This window comes from Nyctereutes procyonoides, unplaced genomic scaffold (assembly GCF_905146905.1).
Source record: "Nyctereutes procyonoides isolate TBG_1078 unplaced genomic scaffold, NYPRO_anot_genome, whole genome shotgun sequence".
Lineage (NCBI taxonomy): Eukaryota > Metazoa > Chordata > Mammalia > Carnivora > Canidae > Nyctereutes > Nyctereutes procyonoides.
Window position 1 is genome coordinate 27,266,730 of NW_026575121.1, and position 24,327 is coordinate 27,291,056.

Consider the following 24,327-nt stretch of genomic DNA (forward strand, 5'->3'; position numbering starts at 1 on the left):
CTTTTTTGAAGTTAAGAGAATATATTTTTTGGCTTTTCTATATAATGATCATAGAGAAGTAATTATTGAATTGATCTGTGACACATTTTATTTCTATTTTTTCCTTCACAAATGGTGAACGCTATTTTTGGAAAACATATAATCATAATTCTAACACATGGTCTATTTATTTATTTATTTTATTTATTTTTTTTTTAAAGAGGGAGAGAGATAGAGAAGTGGGTGAGGGGCAGACATAGAGGGGAGAAAGAATCTTAAGCAGGCTCTGTGCTGGTCTAACACATGGTACTATTTATTTATTTATTTATTTTATTTTTTTTTTAAAGAGGGAGAGAGATAGAGAAGTGGGTGAGGGGCAGACATAGAGGGGAGAAAGAATCTTAAGCAGGCTCTGTGCTGGTCTAACACATGGTACTATTTATTTATTTATTTTATTTATTTTTTTTTTAAAGAGGGAGAGAGATAGAGAAGTGGGTGAGGGGCAGACATAGAGGGGAGAAAGAATCTTAAGCAGGCTCTGTACTGGGTGTGGAGGCTGATCCAGTGCTTGAACTCATGACCATGAGATCATGAGCTGAGCCAAAAATCAAGAGTTGGACACTTAACAGACTAAGTCACCCAGGTGCCCCATCCTGTACTATTTAGAAGTCATATACTAGAGCCTTCTTCTGAGTTTATTTGATAAATACCTGAGGACTTTTTAGGACAATTAAATGTATTTTCTTCATCATGATAAAAATGTGATGCTCTTAACTCTGTAAGAAACACACAAAAGTAACTCTCTGTGGATGTGTGTGTTACACATATATTACAATGTCTGTTTTTGAAGTTAATCTTTTCTTGAACAGGCTTAAGAGAGGTCTCAGTGAATGCTTGTAAAGTTGAGTCAGTGTTGGAGAGCAGTAAAAAACAAGGAATGAGCAGATTTCAACAAGATAGTCCTTTATTGCTATAAAAGTACACTATGCCCACCCCACCCTAGAAGTCATTGCAATAGGCAGCTATGGGTCTCATAAAGAACTAAAAACATTTACATTGAACTGCAGCAAACCCTGCGATTAGCAATGCTGAGAAAGGTCCTAAGATTTCCTAGGGTTGACCAAATTCTCTTTTGATCTAGGTAAAGATTGTTTTTCTGTTTAGGTATATGTATTTATCTCCAAATGTTGCATATCCTCTACTGATTTTGCGTGATGGTCATTGTTTCATTCATTCATGGAGCACAAATTCAAGTTTTTAAAGCTAGGTATTTCCACAACTCTAAGTATGACAAGAATTTCTAACCTGGGGTAAAGTGTAAACTCTGTTAAGGTATTCATGTATGTATTTCCCATACTGTTTAAATAGTCACATTTTTATAAATGCTTTTGGAAAGAATTTGCAGTTACAAAGGTAAGTTTTTATAGAAACATATCTTGCTTTACCTTCAAATTCAACTTTTATGTACAGTTTTGATTACAGGTATGTCTGTGATGAGGAATTTGATTCAGGAGAAAATGTCCATTTTTTATATATTTGCAGTGTTATTCAATAGATTCAACTACTACTTTCTTCAAGAAGCCTTTTCTGCTTCATCATATCCAAATTCTAATTAATCAGAGAAATTTTATATAGACACTGCCTTTTTACCTCTTTTTATTTTCTTCCACATATATACATACGTAGTCCACATTACAGAGTGGAAATGATTTAAACCTAACTGTGTAAGTGGTAAATTATATGTGTATTAAGAGATTTTCATACTGGTATCTTTTCAGAAAACTTTCAGATTTTCTCAAATGTTTAAATCATCTATCCTTTGTGGTATAGTAAGCCTATATATAATAAGTATCTCTTTCATCAGAAAGGTATTATAAAGCCCTCTAAAGACAAGGACTGCATGTTTTTCAACTTATCTGTTTCATAGACTCTAATATAGAAATTTCAATAATATAGTTTTCATTAAATTATTTCACTTTTTTTTTCTCATGAAGCTCATATAGGTGACATGGAATTTACTAATTTTGAAATTAAACTGTTGTGCATTCTATCTCACAAAGCTGGGATAAAAAATTGAACTTTTATTATCTTAAATCTCATAACACTTCTATTTTCTTTTATTTTTATATTTTTTATTTTTATAAATTTATTTTTTATTGGTGTTCAATTTGCCGACATATAGAATAACACCCAGTGCTCATCCCGTCAAGTGCCTCCCTCAGTGCCCGTCACCCAGTCACCCCATCCCCCCACCCACCTCCCCTTCCACCACCCCTAGTTCATTTCCCAGAGTTAGGAGTCTTTCATGTTCTGTCTCCCTTTCTGATATTTCCCACTCATTTTTTCTCCTTTCCCCTTTATTCTCTTTCACTATTTTTTATATTCCCGAAATGAATGAGACCATATAATGTTTGTTCTTCTCCAACTGACTTATTTCACTCAACATAATACCCTCCAGTTCCATCCACGTCGAAGCAAATGATGGGTATTTGTTGTTTCTAATGGCTGAGTAATATTCCATTGTATACATAGACCACATCTTTTTTATCCATTCATCTTTCGATGGGCACCGAGGCTCCTTCTGCAGTTTGGCTATTGTGAACATTGCTGCTATAAACATCGGGGTGCAGGTGTCCTAGCGTTTCATTGCATCTGTATCTTTGGGGTAAATCCCCAGCAGTGCAATTGCTGGGTCGTAGGGCAGATCTATTTTTAACTCTTTGAGGAACCTCCACACAGTTTTCCAGAGTGGCTGCACCAGTTCACATTCCCACCAACAGTGCAGGAGGGTTCCCCTTTCTCTACATCCTCTCCAACATTTGATAAAACTTCTATTTTCATTGATAGTGTCATCATTATTATAGAGAACCTGAGGTGCTGCTGCTCATAGAGTGTAGAATTTAATCAGTGGTGTGCATGGGAGTGGGTAGGTGCAGGTGGCTCACCTTGGATGCAGGCAATAGGCAGTTGCAATGTTTGTGGAGAGCTGAAAAATAACTTCAAGCCAACTAAATGTCAGTGTGCTCTTATTAGGACCACGCATTGCGTTACTAAACAATGCCAGTGATCACGATTCCTCTCCATCAGGTTGCACGGTTTCAAAGCCTTTCTCTCTTGTCCTCTCAGTATGCCAATGGTTTGGACCGCAATTTTTTCAAGTTAAGTTGCTCATTATTTCATAAAGTTTAGTTATTTCAAAACTCTAATATTTTATAAAAAGATTTTTTCAGACCCTTGAATAATATATATTTTCAAAGAATTCAGTCATCTCCAGGCAAGGAGCAATTTTGTTTTCATTTGGTCATGATAAAGCAGTCATTGACTAGGACTCTGGGCTCAAAAAATTGAGTTTTTCTTTGGCTAGAGGCAGGGTGGGAGGTGGGGGGAGTAGACAAGTGGGCGACCTCTCAAAACCTCATCTAGCCCTACGTATTCTAAAAGAACTTTTTTGGTGTCTTTCTCATTCCCTGCCATGATCTTCTCTTCTATCTGCCTTACTGTAAATGTGGGCAACTGTACCTGGTAATTAAAGATAAGCAAAGGGAGCTGGCTAGAATTGAGAAACTGTCCACAAAGAATACATGCTTGAGTAATTAAGATATCAATACATCATTTTTATAGTTCTCGTAATGTGTTTACCTAGGACATCACCACAAATTATTCACAGCATGTGATTTCACTTCATCAAAAACATTAAGGGAACAATCATAATAATACTCTTTTGCTTTCACAATTCCTCGATTATCTATTATTATAACTTTTAATATTCTAACAAGTATGTATGAAAACTTAAAGCAACAAGGTGATTGGAATTCATTTACACTGCATCTGTTTAGAAAGGTAGTATTTTGCGATAAAAAAAAAGAATTGACTCTGGATCCACCTTTTTTTTTTTTTAAGATCCACCATTTATTAATTGCAAGGTAACTTTCAGCATGCCAGTTAACCCCTTACAGCCCACATTTTCTGTTCTAAAAAACAGAGAACATAGTAACTAACATATCCCTCCTTGGGGTTGTTATGAAAACAAGGGACACAATGTATGTGAAATGACGTTGAAAACTTGAAAGCAAACTCAAGAGTCTACAGGAGCCAGCAGACAACACAAATGTGTGAATCAGACTCCGTGTAATAATAAGGGCTCTGTGGTGTATGGTTGGGCTGGAGACTATGACCCATGGCTAAAGCCATTCAAATGTAATTATTTATTTTGTAAAATGTATAAATCAAACAAAGCAGTTTGAGTATCACTGTTTGTAATCTAACTCAAAAAGTGAATACAAATGTAAGGGGCATATTTATAGGGAGGTGTAGCATAACCTAACTCCTATAATAAAAGAAAAATATGTTTATTTTTATAAACAAGATATAAATATCTTGAATATGTTTATCTATCAGCAGAAAGAATTTAGATGAAATGAGAGGGAAAATTTCCCAAATACTTCCAAAGTATATTATCTATGTATCAGCTTGGAAGACAAATATGGCGAACAGTCCCCACCTGTCTGTGTGGCAGAAAGCCCTATGTTTTCCTTTCCTCTTGAGTCCTCTCCTGTCCCTCCTTAGCTGTCAAAGATCCCCAAGAGGTACCCTAGGTGGGTCAAGGAATAGGAGACGGAGTGAACAGGAGCCACTGTTTTGGCTCTTTGCTATGTTTTGGCTGCTGTCTCATTTTACTGTTGAACCCAAGTCCTGACAGTCACATCAACATGTATGCCTTGGCTGTCCTGCCCTGTGCTGGCTCCAGACTGTCCAAAGTTCAGAGTGATGTCCCATTCTTGGTGGACAAGTTAGAGCTGCCTTGACTCTTGCTGATAAGCTCAGCTATCAGTTGAGCTTCTGTGTTGGGTGTAAAGATTCAAAGAATTGACTGAAACAAACAAACAAACAAACAAAAAACTGTGGGTGAAAATGAAAACATCATGTGTAAAGATAAGGGAGAATAAACTTGGAGAGGAAGAGGACAGATGAAGTGATGGCAGAAAATATGATTAATACTTAAGTTACATCCTAGTTACTTTGGGGGGGGGTTGGAATAATATGAGCAAAAACCAGTAACTAAAGATACAATAAAGAAAAGTTTTTCAGCTAAAAATAAATATGAGTATAGAAATTAAAATCTTTTACAGCATTCTATACACATGATGCAAAAGAAGTGATAACCTAAAAACTCTTGTAACATTTAAAATAATCATTTTTAAACTAAGTAAAATCATTATGTAATCAAAATGCAAACTATACAGAATTGTTTATGGAGGAAAGTCTGTATCCCATCTCTGTCTCTTGTCTTTTTTATATAAATGGTGGCATTCTATACATAATTTTTTCTGTGCCTTTATGTTTTTCTTTTATTTAATGGTATATACAAAAGACTGTTCCATATCTTCTAATTAATGAACTTTTCCTTTCTTTTTCTTCTTCTTTTTTCCAATTACTATAAAATGGGCTTTTATCTTTCCTGAAAAATAGTACTGCCAGCTCAAAGTCAATAAACCTAATTCATGTGCTCAGAACTTTTAGTCCCTCTTAATCGTAAGCAGACAATCAAGGATTACTACATATTTTTAAAAAAGATTTATTTATTTATCTATTTTAGAGAGAGGGGGTGGAGCGACAGAGGGATAGAATCTTTAAGTAGACTCCCTAATGAATGCGGAGCCTGATGCAAAGCTTGAGCCCATGACCCATGAGATCATGACCTGCCTGAACTCAAACCAACAGTGGGTAGCTCCGACTGAGTCACCTGGGTGCCCCTGGCATGAGAGAAAGAGATCAGACAAATAGAGCAATAGAAAAAAGCAACTTTGAGAAAATGAGATTATTCATCAAGAAGAAAACTTTCAAAAATATATAACATTTATAACCTTAGGAAGATAAAGGAAGTGTGCATCCATGAAACAATAACTGTGTGACATAGAAATGGGACATTCAGAGAACAAAGGGGGTTATTAGATATTATAAATATGTTAGTAGAAATGAAAATCTCTCTATTGGAAAATAAACTTGAGTTTATAGTCTAGAACAAAAGACAAAGATTTGGAAAACAGAGAAACAAAAATAAAAAAAATGATATAGCACCATCTCAGAAGAACCAATATCTGAATAGTAAAAGTTACAGAAACCCAGAAAAGATGAGATCATTAATGATATGATTCAAGAAAATTTCCTACAATTCTGTTTCCCCAATCAAGAGTTTCTATCAATGGGTGAAAATAGGTCCATAACAAGATTTTTAGGGGCATTGCCTGAATTATGAAACAACTGAGAAATAAGGCAACAGAGGGCAGGGGGAATAGCAAAATTATCTTCATTACTGAAAAAAAGTCTAACTGAAGAACATAACTGTATTGATTTCCCTAGGCTGATGTAACATAGTATCACAAATTGAGTGACCTAAAATAACAGAAATTTATGATCTCACAGTTCTAGAGGCTGGAAGTCTGAAATCAAGTTGTTAAGCAAGGCCACGATAAGAATCCTTCCTCACCTCTTCTAGTTTCTGGTGTTTGTTGATAGTCTTTGGCATTCCTAGGCTTATAGATGCATTACTCCACTCTGCCTCCATTGTCACAAGGCCATCTCTCCCTGTGTGTCTTTCTTCGACTCTTATAAGGTCATCAGTTATCCTGGGTTCAGTACCATGCAAATGACTCTTATAAGGTCATATAAATGGAACCTGAGGGTTAGGACTTCAAAATATCTTTTGGGGATACAAAATTCAACCCATAATAATGTTAGGATGAGAGCCAAATGGACCAGCTACTGAAACTTAAAATATAACAGACTCACTTTTGTAGTCATGGTGCTCTATTTTAGGATGGGACTTTCCACTCAAGTAAAACTTATGGCATGGAGAGCAGAGAGGAGCTCTCACTCCCTGCAGTAAGTTAACTCTCAAGAAGAAAAAGCAGAGCTAAGCATGCCCAGTTTTTTCCATAATAGATTAGCTTAAGCCACTCTTCCTTTCCAGGGAGATGTTAGTAAAGAGAGAAGAGTGACAAGGGTGTCTGGGTGATTCAGTTGGCTAAGCACCCAACTCTTGATTTTGGCTCAGGTCATGATGTCAGAGTTGTGGAGTCTGCTTAAAATTCTCTCTCCTTCTACCCCATCCCCAACCCTCTCCCTGTCTAAAAAAAAAAAAAAAAAAAAAAAAAAAAAAAAAAAAAAAAAGGGTGGTGAGTGACAGGAGAGTTTCCTGTAAGGAAACATTAGGAGTGGAGTGGGGGAAAGCCTTTCCTCAACACAAACATAAAGAAATAAATTTGAGGGATCCCTGGGTGGCGCAGCGGTTTGGCGCCTGCCTTTGGCCCGGGGCGCGATCCTGGAGACCCGGGATCGAATCCAACGTCGGACTCCCGGTGCATGGAGCCTGCTTCTCCCTCTGCCTGTGTCTCTGCCTCTCTCTCTCTCTCTCTGTGACTATCATAAAAAAAAAAAAGATTAAAAAAAAGAAATAAATTTGAAAAGAAAATCCATAAAATGTAAAAAAATATATAATAATTTCATAATAATAATGTAACTCTGAAACTCCAAATTATATTAACAAGATTAGAAATTCAGGGATAAATTTCTCATCTTGTATGGGTACACTCAAAGTTAACATCATTCTTGACTTTGAAAACCAGGGAAATATTATATGTTATATATTACATATTATATATTATAAAATATATGTATTTCTTAAAACCAAAATGTAATCATTATAAGCATTAGAACATTGGACATATAGCTTCTAAAAAGACTCTAGAGAAGATAAAAGTAACACAGTTCATATATTGTAGAATAAAAACAAAACATCCAAGATGAAACATGGAAGCATAAAAAGTTTTTACAAATAAGATTTTAAAAGATTAAACATACTTGTTTTAATATAAATAAAAACAATACAAAGACTCCATTAGGTGTCCAAGATATTCAGTTAATTAAATCATAGAATAATAACGGTCAAAAGCTGATCAACAAGCATAACAAAAAAGGAAGCAAGGATAACAATATTTTACATAACAAATACATTCCTAAGATTAAATTTATATTGCTGAATAACAACAGAGAAAGTTATATGAAAAAAAACTTTACAAATAAGAGGAAAAATTGACAGAAACAATAACAATCTCTCAATCTCTCCAGAACCTTCTCCCTGCCCCTAGTCTCAGGTAAGGCATACAGGATATGAATAATGAATTAATGAGGATGAATTGATAATTAAATAGTAACTAAACTAAACTATAAATCTTTTCAAGTGTTGATGGGATATTTCCAGAATTTGATCAGATATGCATACAGAAAATGCCCTAAGAAATGAACCACATTCTCTGACTGCAAGATAAAGCACCAGAAATAAATAAAACAGTTTAAAACAAAATCAAATCTGTTCCAAATATTGAAAAATGTCTCTCAAATCACCACTCGTTCAAATTATTGAGCTAAAAATAATCCATATGAACCGTTTGGGGAAAATTGGATGGTGCCAAATTCCTACTCTGGCACAAATCCATAGTCCTACGTTACATGACAAGAATAAAGGGACTATATTAAGCATTCAACTCAAGGCAGGAGAAAAAGAACTATGAACTAAAACTAAAGAAACAAAGTCAAAATACTCTAGAGAAGATTATAATTTTGACACTGAACATATCTAGTTACTAAAAATAATTACGTCTACAATTCAGTGGGATCGACAAGCAATTTTATTTACTATTCCTCTTAATTCTACTCCTATTTTATAAGATGCTGTTGTGTGCACTCTAGGAGTGTTTACTTATAAGATGGGTTCCAGAGCAATTGGAGAAAGGGCAAATGAGAAAACATGCAAAGTAGTAAATGTGGGCAGGCCAATTCCAATTCTGGATAAGAGAGTTGTTTAGGTTTTATTGATGTCTTAAAAAAAAGTATTTGTGGACAGCCCGGGTGGCTCAGCGGTTTAGTGCTGCCTTCGGCCCAGGGCCTGATCCTGGAGACCTGGGGTCGAGTCCCACGTCGGGTTCCCTGCATGGAGCCTGCTTCTCCCTCTGCCTGTGTCTCTGCCTCTCTCTCTCTCTCTCTGTGTCTCTCATGAATAAATAAAACCTTTAAAAAAAAGTATTTGCAAATGACAAACCCTGCACACTTAAAAAAAAAAAGAGGCAATTTCCTTTCAGGGGTAGATGGAGCCATTTCTGGGGTAGATAATATCATTTCTGGTGGCTAGTAGAATACCTGATACAGGAAATCTGTTCATTGCTGAAAGGTGTGCTTCCCCCTGCCCCCAGCTTTATTGAGATATAATTGACAAAATTGTATACATTTAGTGTGTACACCAAGATGATTTGGTATGTATACATTGAAAAATATACATCATTATCAAGTTAATACATCCATCACCACACATTGTTACTTATCTTTCTCTCTTTTATTTATTTATTTTTTTGTAGTAAGAATGCTTAGGATTTACTCTCTTAGCTAATTTCAAGTATACAATATGGTATTGTTCACCAAGTCACCATGCTGTACATTCAGTCCTTAGAATTTTCTCATCTTATAATTAAAAGTTGGTATCTTGGGACGTCTGGGTGGCTCAGCAGTTGAGCATCGGCCTTTGGCTCAGATCGTCATCCCGGGGTCCTGAGATCCAGTCCTGCTTGGTCTCCCTGCAGAGAGCCTGCTTCTCCCTCTGCCTGTGTCTCTGTCTCTCTCTCTGTGTATCTCATGAATAAATAAATAAAATCTTTAAAAAAATAAATATTGAAATTCTAAAATCAAGAAAACTGAGAAGACTTGTAGACAAGAGTTTTTACGTTTATATTCCTGGTGATTAGCACTCTGAATCTGTGCTATAATTAATTGTTGAATGAAGCGTCTTTAGTGTATCCACATTTATTATTCCTTAAATGAAGGAATAAATGAAAAGTATGGAGAATAGTGTAGTTACATAAAGAACTAGGAAAAAGTTCCTTGGGAAGGAGTGATCTTTCTGAGATGATAACAATTTTCCATATTTTGATCTGGCTGGTGGTTATAGACTATATACATAAGTAAAAATTTCTTGATCTGCCCACTAAATGTTTTTACCTTTTACTGTATATAAATTATACCTCAAAAGCCAAAACTAAAACCAAACAGATTAAAAGAGCTTATTCTTTGGAACGTTTGACCAACTCTTGCTGCTTGTTTCTTTTCTCCTGTTAAGCAAACCACTTAAATTTGATTCAATTTTGGTGTGGAATACAGAGTACCTTTGTGAAATTTGTTAATATAGTTGTCTATTTCCAAATAGTACATAACTGTTACTGCTGGCAGTTCTGACAGTAAGTGCAGGGTAAATATTTAAGACCATGCTCACTTTTTCAACTTTACAAATTATTTTCTATACAACACATACTGTCAAGATATGTGTTGAAAATGGAAGACTTATCTAATCAATTTTCTAGACACTTTGTTTTATTTAAACTTTTATAATTCGCTTAATGCTAGCTAGCTATCTTCTTGAGTCACAGCTGTGAGTAAAGTATAATGAGCACAAATGAAGGCTGTTCAAGTGATTTGAACAGGGTGATAAGTTTTTCTCTAGAGATGGCCACTTTAGTCCCTTTCTCAAATGAGTGTACACCTAAACGTAAGTTCATTTTCTCTGGGGCCCCTGGCTGGCTCAGTCGGTGGAGCATGTCTCTCGATTGAGGGGTGGTGCGTGCGAGCCCCATGTCAGGCATGGAGCTTACTTAAAAAAAAAGAGAAAGAAAGAAATCCATATTCTGAAAATGATGTAACAAATTCACAATTTCAGATGGCTCAGATTTTTCACCTATTTCTAGCAAGTGAGGTCTAGTTACCATTTGTTGACATTCGTGTAATCTCAGAAGGATTTTTCCCATAGTCAAGTTGGGTTTCAAAGGTCACGTTTATCAAGTCTTAGAAATTGACAAGCATTTTGGGTGGGAGATGTGTGTAACTGTCTGTGGCCTTGACTCAGCCTTTTGGTATGGTGTTTTCATTTGAATACAAGGGCCTGATTGAGTTGTACCAGCACAGAACGTCTACTGAGATTGTTTTTTAACTATGGATGTGATCCTACTGAAAGGTAAATTTTCTAACTTTTGAATGGTATGTTGGGTAGAGCAGGAGGACAGGAATAGCACGAAATAATTTCTTTTTTAAGATTTTATTTATTTATTCGAGAGAGAGAGAGAGAGAGCCAGAGATACAGGCAGGGGGAGAAGCAGGCTCCATGCAGGGAGCCCGACGTGGGACTCGATCCCAGGATCTCCAGGATCAGGCCCTGGGCTGAAGGCGGCACTAAACTGCTGAGCCACCCAGGCTGCCCCTAATTTCTTAAAAATTAAGTAACAAAAGCAATCTTTAAATATTTATCCATTTCCCCCCATATTTAGGACTCATTTATCCAGTAAGTATAAAAAGAAAACCTATAGGTTTATCACCTCAAATTGTGAACAAAATATTTGCAGGACAGCTAAACCCATGTGAATTGAATTGTGGTATTAATGTACAACTTTATGAGTGGAAAAGGATTTCTCTTTCAAGAAATTTAATGCACTTCAGGCCCAAAGTGGTCACCCTTAACCCTTTACTAACTCATTTGTTCTACCTTGCTCAAAACTCAGCTGTACTACTGAGTTTTCTAGTATTTCTTGCCATACTAATCTATTTGAATAACCTCAGTTGATAGTTTTTTTTAATTCTCCAAATAGATAAATTTTAATTAATTCATTATTTTTTCTTTATAGACCCATTACTGGGCCCAGATTCCCTCTCAAAGAAGAAAGTAGTCAAACTGATTCTATCAAGTATGTTAAGATATTTCTACATGGGGAAAGCTGTTGCAATAGACTTCCAAGAACCTTCAGATTCTAAGATTTTAGTCCTGGGTACTGTTTAGGGCTAAAATAACCAACCAAGACTTTTGCCTGAGTATCTTCCAGGTATTTCACTTCTTTTATCTCTAATCCTCTAAACAATGTGGTAAGGTTGGTGTTATTATCCCTGTGTTACAAATGAGGTCATGGACACTCAGAGAGGTTCATTTAACTGGTGAGTTGTTTATCTGAAATGCAGAACTAGGTCAGTCTCATTCCAGCATTTATACTCTTTTCATTGAACTTGCCCTGGGTGCTGGAAAGATTCTGGGAAAGCTCAGTGGTGTGGAGGGATATATCTTTCCATTACTGTGTTATCCTCTTTGATGACATAGCTTATCACACGGTTAAAACAAAAAGCAAGACCAGCCTGTGTCTAAGGACTTCCTCTCTCCTCACCTGGAAGCTGGTCCCATGTGTCCTCTCGTGGCCTATGATCTAATGAGGCTCCCATATGTTCCGACGGTGATATCTCAGTTTTTAGTGTCACTGGCTTTCTGAGCAGCGACCAGAGTCAGGAAATAGTCAAAGCGCATTGAAATGTCTGTGGGTAAGTGGGATTCTGTGGAGTATGAAGGGACCATATACCTTCAGACATTAATCCAGGCAGCACCATCCTGTACTTCTCTAATGAGCTTGACCCATGCCTTCTTTGTCTATATACGTCCAAATGCCTCATCAATCCTGCATGTGTGTTAGTTGGGATTGCTCTGTTTTCTGCCTCATGAATGGGAGTGATTGGCCTCAGTAGATGACTGATTATCATAACCCAACTTTTAGCTGGCAAGAATACTGGACTTGAGGGTGCCACAGTTCCACGGTTCTAATTCTCTCCTTTGTGTTGGCAAACAGATAATGCAGGATGCAAACAAATAAACCCAGTCAACAAATGCACAAACAAAAGAACCCATTGACCATGGAAACAACCCATGATATTGCAAAAAAAAAAAAGTATTTATTTTTGAACAGTACAGAGAGAACACATGGCCAGCCTATGTTTGAATCTATATTTTCCCTTTATTGTTTTATAACCTTGGGTAAGTGACTTAACCTCTTTGAGTCTTTGTTCTTTATTTGTTAAGAGGGGATAATAATTTTGACCTTATAAGGTTGTTATGAGGAAAAAGGAAATCTGTGCAGAAATGCACCTAACTCAAGGTATGGCAGTGAACCCTTGGTAGACATCCCTGGCTTCTCTTTCTCCCCCTCCCTCCTGGGTCTACTGGCTTCTCTAGGCAAAGGTTGTTTTAGAAGGTGAAAGGACCCTTTCTTCCCATTCATTTAGAGGCATCAAATAGCCTTTGTCTTTCAAGAATCTTGAATTGTTTATTTTGTATGAGCTTTTAAAAATAGCTTAGTTAGCAATTCAGGAAACACAATTACAAAAGGATAATCTAGACTCAACAATGATTGTAGTGGAAAAAAGAATAAAATGAAAAACAAAAGAGAAAGAAACAAGGAGAGTGCCATATACATTATTTACAAACAGGAACACTTTCTACGCACAAATTCCAGGCACCTCATTATTTTGTAAACTATATATTCTTCTCAAGTATGGGGCAGTTTAAGTTAATGATGTGATCCATTCATCCTGCCATGTTTTATTTATGTTTTCTTCAACAGTGAAATGAATAGTCAGAAACAATGCCCTGCTTATTCTGTGAACAAGAAGAGGAAAGGGAAGTGTGTGTGTGTGTGTGTGTGTATGCATGTATGTGTGTGTGTGTGTCTGTGTTTCTCCCCGTTATTTAGGACTCAGGATGATTTAAACCAATGCTACCGCAGGTTTATTTTTTAAAACCTCTTAATAATGTTTAGAAATGGAGCCTAATACTAAGGACAGCAAAAGGCAAAAACTCTGCAGACCTCTCTGTTTCCTCTTCCTCTCTGAAGACCAACCCTGTTTCTCTCCTGCTTCAGTCTGATTACCTCTGGGGAATGTGCTGTTCCTTGGAACGAGTCAGCCCTGCACAAAATAAGAGAGGTTGAAAAGTTTAGGACGTGGAAAATATGTGGAATTTGCTCTTGAATAGTGATTTGTATTTTTCTTTTGCAATAAATATGACCAATGACCCAGATAGGAGGATGGTAATTACTTAATGAATCAAGCTTCAGCAATGTAAAAATGCTTCGTAATAAAAATGAAAGCAGTAATAGTAGGAAACCAAGTGAAGTAAACAAGTACAACGCTCCTTGTATTTGTAGATGTACATTTACAAATTCCAAAGTGATGACTGTGGAAAGGATTAATCTCATGACACTGGCATTGTCTACTTCCATTGTTGAATTGGTTCTTTTGAATTTGTGAACAGATAATGTTCTGTGCTGAATTTCTTCACCTACCTGGGAATCAGTTAGCTGGGACGGTGTGTCACTCATTTAGGACTGTGATGTAGCAGCCCACGGCACTGACAATCATTTACCTGTACATGAGTCCCCAAACCCTAACAGGCTCAGGTTTTTCAAAGTAAATAATTTCCAAGTCTGTTACAGCCTGTGTAGAAATTGCTTTTTGCTCAGTTATATACTTAAAATCTGCTGTCCATGTGAAGCTGTCCTTGACTACCTACCATTCCCTTAATTTGTGAAGTAGGATATGCTTCCAAACCTTAAAGAGGAAAAGAAACTGTTTTTTATAAAGGGGTGGATGAAGGGGAGGAGGCCAAGCTGTGAATGCACAAATTCTGGCCAGTGCAGAGCCAGATATTCACGGAGCCATTTTTGCCTTTTGAAAGGAAAGTTGGCAGCTCTTTACCTTAAGTACATGGTACCACTAGGTTAGCGGGTTTGGGAAAGTCCCAGTCTTTCTTGTAAGACAAAGGATTGAATTAGATGATATTTAAGAGCATTTCGAGCCCTAAGACGCAGTGGGAGCAAAATAACATTTTCGAGGTCAAGAAAATCTTTTAGAGAAAAGTAGAAAGCTCCTTAGATGTTAAAAAAACAACAATACGCTTGAGCAGCTTTACTTTCCTCCCTGTTCTACGTCTGAGTGGATTGTAGTAGGTAAATTAATCTGAGTTACTTGATGCCCTATCTATGGTTGTTGCTTTCTCTAGACCAATGTTTCTCAAGTATTAGCATAGGCATCACCTGAGATGGGGCCCCTGGGTGGCTCAGTGGACTAAGCCTAAGCATCTGCCTTCTGTTCTGGTCATGATCTCAGGGTCCTGAGAGCTCCCTGTTTGGTGGAGACTCTGCTTCTCGCTCTCCCTCTGCCTCTACCCACACCTTGTGCGCTCTCTCTCTCATGAGAGACACACAGAGAGAGGCAGACATAGGCAGAGAGAGAAGCAGGGTCCCCATGGGGAGCCTGATGTGGGACTCAATCCCAAGACCTCAGATCACGACCTTAGCCAAAGGCAGATGCTCAACCATTGAGCTTCCCAGGTACCTCAAATAAATAAAATATTTATAAAAAAAATCACCAGAGAAGCTGTTAAAAACATAGTTGTATCTAGAGAAATTGGTTCAGTAGATTGAGGGAAAAGCCCATGAATCTGCATTTTAAAGACATTCCAGGACATTCTAATCCAGTAATCACTAAAAGTTACAGTATCCTCAAGAGAGTGGGGATGTTTCCCTGGGAGATGTTGGGAGTTATCCAGCTAGTAGGAGCAAGGGGTATGTTGTAGTAGTCTATCTCTGCTTAGGAAAACTTGGGTACTAGTGTTGGAGCTAGGGAAATGTATAGTATTCCTCATGTGGGTTGAGGTTGAATCATTTCCAGAAGCTACTGGTTCCATTCAACTAAAAGCAACAAATAAGAAACCTACTGAAAAAAACACTATTTGAGAAGAAAACAGTTCTAGCATCCAAGCAATTAGTAGTAAGTAAGGGAATTAAAGAAGTATAATGATAAGAAAGAATTCTTATCAAATTTCTAAAATGTGCCAGGTACTTTATAAACATTTTCTCTTTTAATCCTTACAACAATTTATAGCAAAGAATTAGTCCTATTTCACAAATAAAGAACCCTAGACTGATAGACCCAGTAATTCTCAACCTGACAGCATATTAGAATCACCTGGGGGGAGAGGGGGGAACTTTGAAAAATTATCTGTGCCTGACCCACACCCCCAAAATTTCCAGTGTCATTGGCCAGGCACTGATACCTTTATAAATGCCATGGAAATGTTGATATGCAACTAGGGGTCAGCATCACTGATATTAGCCCAGGTTAATAGTATTAAAATGATTCCTAAAGGAGCACTCACAATGGACCTCCTTCGACCTATTCCGAGCCTCCTTTGACCAATTCATCACTCCAGCCCAAACCTCCAAGGTAGGATTGTTGAATGAAAATCTGACATCATTAAAAATGTCCTCAGGTCATAGAAACAAAATTTAAGAGGGAATTTTTTAAAAAATATTTTATTTATTTATTTATGAGAGACAGAGAGAGAGAGAGAGGGGCAGAGACACAGGCAGAGGGAGAAGCAGGCTCCATGCAGGGAGCCCAATGTGGGACTTGATCCCTAGGTCTCCAGGATCACGTCCTAGGCCGAAGGTGGCGCTAAACCACTGAGCCACCCGGCTGCCCTAAGAGGAAAATTTTGGATAACGTGATTTACGTTATTTGGTTACTACTATGATCTTGAAAGGTCAATATTATTGTTATGATCTTTCTTACAGATGAGGAAATTGGGGTCTGGGTTATTTTTAATTTTCTTGCCCATTCAGGATAAAAAATTGTAATCATTAACTGATGAATTCTTCAATATTTAAACTTAGGAATCTGAAATAACATTGGCACTCAGGTGGCACTATGCGCTTTTTTCATAAGTTTCTAGTGTCTTCTTAATTCATGTAATGCTATTGTAATTGAGCCAATTTAAAGAAAGGGTGAATCAAGTGTTGAGGATGGAGACAGATAAGATGAGAACATTCTAATTAGAGAGGACAATATATTCAAGAAACGACACTAGTGTAGTGTGACAAGAGCATCAAGTGTACATAGTTAACAGGTAGGAGGGAAGGTTAGCAGGGGAAGATCATACAGCATATCATATGCTGAAGAAATAATTTTGAACTTTTTCTTCTAGATCTGCACTGTCCTGTACCGTAGTGAGTAGCCATATGTGGCTATTAAGTGTTGGAAATGTGGTTAGTCCCAGTCAAACTATGTTCTAAATGTAAAATACATATTGATTTTCAAAGACTTAGTCTGAAAAAAAGTAAAACACTGAATAAATAATGTTTATATTCATTGCATGTTGAAAAATATAACTTTTGGTATTTTGGATTAAATAAAACACCATTAAAATTAGTTTCACCTGTTCCTTTTTACTTTTCTCACTTTTTCCTTTTTTAAAAAAATGTGGCTACTTGAAAATTTAAAATTATGTAAGTGGCTTGCATCATATTCCTATTGGCCAGGGCTGCTCTAGATCAGCATCAGCAAACTATAACCTGTAGGTCACTATCCAGTTTTGCAGGGCCAATGAGGTAAGAAAGTTTTTTACATTTATTTATTTTTAAAGGATTTTATTTATTTCAGAGAGAGAGAGAGAGAGAACATGCACAAGCGGGGGGGGAGGGGGGCCAGAGAGAGAAGTAGACTCCCCGCTGAGCAGGGAGCCAGGTGTGGGGCTAGATCACAGGGCCCTGGGATCATGACCTAAGCCGAAGGTAGGAAGGCAGTCGCTTAACTGACTGAGCCACCCAGGTGGCCCCAAGGAGCTACATTTAAAAGAAATTACTTTAGAAGAAGGAAGAGGAAAAAGAGGAAGAGAGACAAAAACTGCATGTGTCATAAAGGCCTCAAGTATTTGCAATTTGGCTCTCTACAAAAAGAGTTTACTGGCTTCTGCTCCAGATTCTTGCCACTCGATGTTCTGTGGAACAGAAGCATTGGCATCACCCAGGAGCTTGTCAGAAATGCAGAACCTCAAGCTTTACTGTGGACTTATTGAATCAGAATCTTCATTTCAACAGGATTCCCAGGAGATTCATATGCTTGTTAAAATGTAAGAGGCGCAAGTGTAGAATGATGATCTTTAAAATATATTTTTTAAAAAAGAGAGTGGTAGGTTTATTCTCCCACGTAAAAGTCCTTCCTTTTACATCTAGAATAAGTCAATTTATCTAAGTATTTTGTAATATTTCTGTTGAGAGTATGGATAAATATTTCATTTTCCTGAATTGACACTGTGTCTGAAATGAATTCAACTCGACATGAAAGACATCAAGGTCGTGGACTTCGATCCGGTTCAATGACTTTCAAATTTTTTTTGACTATGAACCACAATAAGAGATACTTTTTTAAAAAAATTTTGACTGAATGTTAAAGTATACCTATATGTTTATAGACATAGATAAAACAAAGTTTCACAAAACAGTATTTGCCTTTACTAGAGACATGCTGCTGTATCATCTTCTATTGTATTGTATTCTCTTAATTTCAGGCCATTCCATTCTTTAATATTCCATTTCCTTTCATTCCATTCCATTAAAATCAGTGCTATTTCTAGTCAAGACAGAGTACCTGGTACTGAACTAGCCTTCCCGCTAGAGACAACTGGAAAATTGGGTGAAACATATGAGATGATTTATTTTAGGCAGTCAACTCTTAGGGAAGAAAACTTAAGAGGTAGACCTCACGGTCACCCATTCTGCTGGGGATAATTTCCTTTCTGTGTTGCAGAGAGTTGGTGTCTGAGCTGAGCATGGTGATTCCATTGAGCTAAAGAGACAGAGATCAGAGTTTAGAAAACCTGAAATGGCTGGAATCCATGTCAGGCTAACAGAGATGAGAGAGCAAGGGGATCCCAGGAGTCCATGGCTGAGGGCTGAGCTATTCATCACGATGAGCTGTTCAGCATGTAGTATCACCTGATGCTTGAGTGCAGCTGCTAAAGGATTAAGAGCAGACTGGACTAGGATGAAGCAGGCTGAGGGAAGGTGTGCAGGGAAGAGCTTGGAGTTCCAGCCCTGTCAGAAAAGGGAGATCACAACACCAACCCTGGAAGCCAGAGAAGGCAGCACCCAGATGAAGACCAACTCTAGATCTGCCCTAACAAAGCCAATATCCCAAAATTTCCAGAGGAGACAAAGTTTGTAGGGTCTAGCCTGGTTAGCATTGGCCACAAATTGCAGCCCAGTCTTATCTGGTCAACGTGACAAGCACAGCCTTGGCAGAAGAGTATAGCTGGAACTGGCTAAATCAGCCACTATACCTGAGGTTGAAAGAGAACATCAGAGTGTATAGTTTATATGCTACTGCAGCATTTTCATAAATGAAGGATATTATTTTAGTTGCCCCCTAAGTCATTTATGCATTTAATACTTCATTATTAAATAATTTCTGAAGAGCTAATATGTGTCTGAGATGAGCTGGCACTAGGGATACAAAGATTTAAAAAGAGAATTCCAACTCTCATGGTGCATACAGCTAGTGGGAAAGATCATGTTTATCTATGAGCTATTCCAGTTGATAAGTACTATAGTCACCCCATACGTATGGGGGATACATTCCAATACCCCCGGGGATACATTGCCTGAAACTGTGAATAGTCCCGAGCCCTATATACCTATTTTTTCCCTGTATGTACACTTCTATGATAAAGTGTAATTTATAAATTAGGCACATGAGAGGTTAACAACAATAACTAGTAATAAACAATGATAATAATACACTGTAGTAAAAGTTATGTGCATGTGGTCTGTCTGTCAAAATATCTTCTACTATATTCATTCTGATGATGATGGTAATGTGAGATGATAAGATGCCTGCGTGATGAGATGAGGTGAGGGGAATCACGTAGGCACTGTGACATAGCGTTAGGCTACTACTGACATTCTGAATATATGTCAGAAGAAAGATCATCTGTTTCCAGGCTGCGGTTTCCCACAGGTAACCGAAACCATGGAGAAGAGGGGACTACTGTACTTTGATACATGGTCATTTTCTTATATTTCTAAAACGTAGTTCAGAATCCTATTCTTGACATTTTAGATAGAATAATGTTAATGTTACCCCCTCCCCCATAATTTTAAGTTTTGCTGAAATAATAATTTGTGAAATATCTATTTTGCTGCTCAAACATTTGTTGCTCTATTATTTTGGTAATATCTGAAATAATTATGCAAGTTCGCTTCCACAAGGTCCTTGTTGAATGTTGAATCTGCATTACTATATATGCATTTAGAGACTGGAGATTCAAATGGAGTGTAATTCTAACATTTCATTAGAACACAAAAGTTGAGACAGCTTATGTTATTGTTTTTTTGATGTTGGAGATTTTTTGGTCAAGGTCGTTTTCATAGTGATTCAGTTAAGCATTCATCTTGTGTTCTATCAAAAGGTGGTCATTTCCTTATGTTTGAAAGTAATTCAAAATAAGAGAGCCTTGGGGATCCCTGGGTGGCTCAGCGGTTTAGTACCTGCCTTTGGCCCAGGGCCTGATCCTGGAGTCCCGGGATCGAGTCCCACATTGGGCTCCTGCATGGAGCCTGCTTCTCTCTCTGCCTGTGTCTCTGCCTCTGTGTCTCTCATGAATAAATAAAAATAAAATATAAAAAAAAAATAAAATCTCCCTTCTAAAAAAGTCCTCCCTCCTGAGCACCTCACATTGTCTGATCCTTGTTAAGTAGTAAGAGGCAGTGCCCTTAAAACAATTAAGCTCTTCAGAATTGGTTGAAGAGTTAAAAAAAAAAAATAAGAGAGCCTTATTGATTGATGTGCTGCTCCTATGACATGTACCTGTAGACTACATGGTAGGAGAATCCAAGTGTATTACTAATTGTTGAAGCTCTGCTGTTGGGAGTTGTGGTCCATCAGAAACAAGCTCTGCTCTCTCTGATCTCTTGTTCAAGGTATATATGAAATAGATACACATTCCAGCCCTGAGAAGTATTGGGAAACAACTCTTTAGCAATAACATTACTTATTCACCGTGTATCTTTCTGACAGACTCAGTTTAATCTTAACAGCCATTTGTCTTCATGTGCTTGAACTGTGTGAATGTCTACGAGTCAGCTCTTGTAAGGAAGCTGAATACAAAACTAAAAAAAAAAAAAAGGTCTGCTGGGAAATAATCTCAGATGAAGGCCTCTTCTGGGGCCTCCTTGAATTCCTTCATGTTATTAATTTTTTCTCTCTCTCCCATGTTCATAATTTTGGTTGGAAGCATAACTTCGAATAAAATGCTAAGAAGGAAGATGATCATAGTTTAAAAAATTCAGTGGGGTTGGTTTTTGCCTACTTCTGCCTCAGTATGCAGCAGTGTTGCTTGCCACAAACAGGCATGGTTATAGAAATAACATGGTGTCCTCAGATCCTACCACTTTTGGGTGAAAAACTCAAAGGGAATATAAATCACCTAAATGAAGAGTCCTAATCCTTTCGACAGCTTTCCTACTTATGAAAAGGCTGTCGATTTGTAGCATGTAAGAGAGAAGATGATTTTACTTTGTTGGAATAATTCAAACATCTGCTCCTTACTTTGAATAGATTCTGATTTATGTGCCTGTACCAACTTGATATCTATAAAACCGACTAGCAATGTAATATTTTGAAATTTTATTCTGTCTTTGCTTTGGGGAGCTCCCGAACCTAGGAAGTGACTAATGATCTTGCATGAGATAGATTAACTTAATTCTTTCATCATCAATTTTTGTTTGTGACTACATGGTAACAACCATAAAAATAGAGACTAAGTGTTCATTGCTTGGAGCAGTTCTACTTTTCTGTTGTGCTGCAGTAAGATGTAGCTCTGTTCCATGATTTAAAGATTGCCTGTATACACCATGAACATCACGATGATTCAGCAATTCGACTTTATGCAACGAAAGCAAAAGCAGAAAAGTAGAATATTCAGATTCTGACTTAATACGGTGTGGTTGGAGGACTCCCCAGCAAAGCAAGCTCAAGCTTTAAACTCAATAGGATACCTCAAGAAAGAACTGCATGATATCGGAAATATGTGTTTCTGCACGATTAGGTACTATATTCTCTCAACAGTGCAAACCTTAAAAGAGAAATTCTTCACTCTTTCTTCTCGCCTGATGCCTGATTTCCCTTAAACTCTTTCCCCTAGGAGAAGGATATTATTTATTTTCCCCTCATGTTGATGACTCCAATAACCTGTGTTGAAAGTTTGTAGAATGGCATTCCCACTTTAGACCTATTTCTCATGTTATTTTCCAAATCTAATGTTCTGTGATATCCAAAAGAAACAGGGTTTGCAAGTCATTGTTTTCTTTTTCTTTTCTTTTTTTTAAATCAGAGTGTTCACTGTTTCTTCCATTCTTTCTCCCATTTATCACTATTTCCTCGTTGTTTTTTTTTTTTTTTTTTTTTTTTGCCTTCTCATCCTGAGGAGCCTTGTATGAACTATCTTTAGTTAGGGTCTAATTTAAGTCTGATTTCATAAGCCAAATACTGTGGAACCAAATGACAGAAGAACCTTCCAAAAGAGCACACTTAATACAGGAAGTGAGGTTAATGATTCAGTGGGTGAAACTCTTATTTCTGACTCATCGTGCCACCTAATAAGATGCTATATTCACAATGGAGATTTAGTAAATGTTTGTTGACTGATTGCTTAACCACTGATAAATCCTGACTCTAAAGGAAATGCCGTGGAGAAGTCATCGATTTCAGTTCAAAAGATCAGGAAATAGGAGCACCAAGAAATCAAATGACATGTCTGACATGATATGTGAAGGAGTTTGTCATAGAAACATTTCTATTATTGGCTGCATTTTATGTCCTGGCATGTTTTCCCTTTGCCCCTATCTTTCTCATCTCTTAAATATTTACATTATGTCACTGTACAAACTTACCTTTGAAAGTCTTCTTAGGCAGTTTTTTGGAACAAGGCAGTAAAAAGAAGTACTAAACAGGTATCAAGACCGTAGATTCAGAAATGTGCCTTTGCCATCTGACCAAATTGAGTGTGACACAAATCAGAGGCCCAGTTTCACATAGTTGATCAGAAACTATGTGGTGATCTGTAGCAACCAGTTCTGTCTGTCAAAGACGCACAACCCATTCTGCTATTGTGCAGTGATTTGCAATTACGCTGGCAGCCTGAGAGAAGTAGTCCATTCTTGAAAACATTCTTTCTGCATTACCTTGCATGATTTAGCTGTGGATCTTAAATTTTCAAAAGGTCTAGGATGTCATGAGAATGCACATATATCCATATTCACAATAATTTACACAGAGTTTCAGCCAACTTAGACCCTGAATCTATTTGAGGAACTTTCCATGGCACCATCCATGACCTACAGAATAAGAATCTCTGATTTAGAGAACCAGTGCACAGATCTACTCTTGTGTGTTCATTTGCCAATTTTAGGGAATGGGGGAAGGGTGGTGGGAGTGGGGCCCAGGTCATCTAATCTTTAAATCTGTTTTATGAAATCAGTGGAAAAGTTATTTTCTTTCAAAGTAGAGAGCCAATTTAAAAAAAAAAAATTGTAACTGCCAGGGTGCAGATTTAATTTTGCTGCTAGAATTAGAGATTTCATCTCATATTGAAAGTGATTCCTAAACTCCTACTATCGAAAACTCATCCTGATGATTGGAATTCTTTCCAATTCCAGAAATAAAAATTAGAGGATTCTATAAGGGAGAAAGGATTTATATCAGGAGTCAGCAAACTAAGATAGGAGGGTAAAATGGATCTATCCTACCACCTTGTTTTTATAAATAAAATTTTATTAGCACCCATTTGTTCTTGCCTGTAGCTGCTTTTGTGCTGTAGGAGCAGTTGGATAGATGTGACAGAGACTATGAAGGCAGCAAAGCCTGAAATCTGTATTATCTGGTCCTTTACAGAAAAGTTCCCTCACTCCTGTCCTATTCCTATAATAGTCTAAGGAAAAGCCTCTCAACCTCAGTGCTTTGATGTTTGAGACTGGATACCCTTTCTTGTGCATCGTAGGGTGTTTAGCAGCATCCCTGTCTTCTCCCCACTAGATAGAGACAAGGAGACCCAGACCACCCTGTCCCTGTGGTGACAGTCACAAAGGCCTCCAGATATTTCCAAATGTCCTGATTGAGAACCAGTATTCTGGCTAGATAGATTCTCTCGTCTTGGCTACAGGAGAGAGTCCATACCGTCTCTGTGACTTAAGGATCGCTTCCATTATGAAGTTTTCCACTAGAGCATCCTTTTCAAGAAGAGATCTATTCTGCTCTTATATCTGTTTGTCTCTCTTTTCATATTTTTTTTAAGATTTAATTAATTAATTTGTTTAAGAGAGTGCACACACGGGTGGGGAGAGGCGCAGAGGGAGAGAGAATCTCAAGCAGAGTCTCTGCTCCCTCCCAACGCAGAGCTCAATCTTAAGACCCTGAGATCATGACCTGAGCTGAAATCAAGAATTGAACACAACTGACTGAGCCACACACCCTTTGAGTGTTTTAAAGAAGTAGAATACTAGTAATCTCTGCCTCTTAACTGAAAATACCTTAAAAAATATTGCACTTGTTAAGAAGTCACCACTTCCCTCATTATTATTATTATTGGTCCTTCCTTCCTTCCTTCCT